This window comes from Penaeus japonicus, unplaced genomic scaffold (genome assembly GCF_977035675.1).
Source record: "Penaeus japonicus unplaced genomic scaffold, GWHDUDI00000001_assembly GWHDUDI00000009, whole genome shotgun sequence".
Lineage (NCBI taxonomy): Eukaryota > Metazoa > Arthropoda > Malacostraca > Decapoda > Penaeidae > Penaeus > Penaeus japonicus.
Window position 1 is genome coordinate 36,165,711 of NW_028234411.1, and position 2,500 is coordinate 36,168,210.

Consider the following 2,500-nt stretch of genomic DNA (forward strand, 5'->3'; position numbering starts at 1 on the left):
TCAATTATGCTTATATATATGTATACATGTGTGTGCGAATGGATATGTCTATCCACAATATATGCATATTTTCTTATATTATAAAATTCCCCACTTAATTTAGTTCCGTCCTTACCCATAATTTGTAACCGATAAAGCAAATTGGTTCGTTTATATCTAGGAACACGCCCTTCTTCCCCGCCCGGATCCCGAGGGCGTGAGGCGGGGTTTGGGCAAAGGGCAGGGGGATTGTGGGCGGCGCACATCCACCCTAGGTCTTCAGGCGGGTGGGCGGGGCAGAGAGAGAGAGAGAGAGAGAGAGAGAGAGAGAGAGAGAGAGAGAGAGAGAGAGATGGAGGGGGGGGGAGTAAGAGGAGGCAAAATAGATTAGGATACAGTATTTTTTTTTAAGATTGAGAAGATGAAGAACGGAATAAAAAAAAAAGAACAATAATGAAATAAAGATGCGCCATAGTAAAATCGGGGAGATAGGAAGATGGGGAAGTAGGAACTCTAAAAGAGGGTAAGAGAATAGAGGAGAGGAGAGTAGGAAAGGGGAATAAAGGGGAAGAGAGAAAAAAATGTGGGAAATTCATACAAGAGGGGGGGTTGGCAAAAAAGCAAAACTGCAACAAAATGTTGATAGTATTATTAATATAATCGACGAAGAAAAGAGAGTACGAAAAATGAAAGAAAAGGAAACAAGATGAAAAAAAGAGAACGGGAAATTCCAAATTAGATAAGCAGAGAGGAGGTGGGATTCGGGGCTTCAATCGCCGCTCTGTGATTGGCTCTCAGACTAACGTTGACAGCCACTTTGATTGGTCATCTGGTCTAAGCATGGCTTAACTAGATAAACTGGGACTAAGGTAGTCACCCCGCCCACTTACCAATTAACTACCTGTCCTTAATGGTCTGATGAGGTACTTGTTAATTTAGAAAACATTGTTAGTCGGGAATGTGTGTTTGTGGTTAAGAGGAAAATATTGTCGAAACATTCTGGCGTTACCAAAATTGTTTAATTATTATTTTTTTCCCTCTCTGTCTTGTCCTTTCACGTGTTTACTCCTTCGCTTTAATAAAGATTATGATGAGGTTCTTAGGAACTCGCAAATATTCCAAATTCTTACGTCAATGCCGTAGCATTGTAGCATTTTATCTTCTACAACGCGATTAAAATCTGTTATATCTCAAACGCGATTAAGCATTTCTTGATTGAATTAATCAGTCCTAGTATTTACTGGATATCACACCCTTTTAAATATCTCGACGGACGTACATCACTTATTCAAACTTAGTGGCAAAGGCTAAAGCATTATAGGTTTGCGGCAAGTGCCTGTTCATCGAGCAGAAAATGCGCAGCAGAGTTCTCCGTGCGTGGAATTCCTATTAGTTGCCGGCCGGAGAAATGACAAGAGTATTTACATTTGAGAGCTGAGTAGCGAGCTTTGTCATTAGAAGTAATTGCGGTATTTATCATTTTATATTTGTAGTTCATGAGGATCAAGATTCATTATTGGGTTCCTTTTTTATTCGTTTTCTTCACGTTGCCTTTTGTGTGTGTATGCAGATGTTTTTAGTATTGTTAGATTTTGGATATGTATTAGAAATTATTAACTATATGTGTCTGGATTTGAATTTGCGAGATTGATAGATTCGTTTTTTCACTTTTTTTTTAAATGTGGTTGTTATTGTTAAAGAAGATATGAGTCTCGGATATGTAATACATAAAATATTTTTGAATATGAGAATCTGAGTGTGAGCCTCAGCCGAGATCTCACCCCTTGGAATCTTTTGTTCACCCGCTCAAGTGTTCATAACGGTGTTTGTCATGTAGCGAGTTCATAGCAGTGTTCATCAAGATCTTATTAATGACACATCCGCCTGAAGTCAGCGACAAGAAAGACATATACAAGCCACTCAACGACACTCCACAACGGGCTGAATGTAGGCCTTGCATAAGGGTCAAGAACTCCACCGTGTCTCAAGGGCGGGCTAGGGATCTCCGGTAGGATGTCTCCGGGCTAGCATCGCTCCTTAATGAAATCTTTTAGGAGCTAACTTGACGAGGATCCCCATAGTACTTGCTAGTATGTAGGCCCCTTTACATAGCACCGGCTAGTCTCTATTTGGAGCCATCAAATAGCATTAGTCGGCCCGTATGTGTAGCCCACACACATCACGGTGCAGTTAGTATGCGGGGACATCAGAATGTAGTCTACCCGCTGTCGGTTCGCCCAGAGAAGTTGATGTGTGTGTGCGTGTGTGTGTGTGTGCGTGTGTGTGTGTGTGTGTGTGTGTGTGTGTGTGTGTGTGATCTCGTTTTGCATGTGAATTATTCCTCTGAGCAGGTAATTGATGCCGTTTTCCATTCACGTACATAAACACATATCACATTACGTTTCGCAAAGCTGAGAGTGTCACTTGATACTTACACACACCGAGGCATCAAGTATGTAAGCCCTACTGAAGGATTTCTTACACACATACATCTCTAAAACTGCCAGGCATATGATGAGAT

At 41.2% G+C, this 2,500-nt stretch overlaps 1 protein-coding gene across 7 annotated transcripts in view; it reads left to right on the forward strand.

Moving 5' to 3' along the window:
* Positions 1 to 2,500, forward strand: part of Fbxl7 (F-box and leucine-rich repeat protein 7) — a 312,891-nt gene that overhangs the window by 251,775 nt on the left and 58,616 nt on the right. The window lies entirely within an intron of this gene.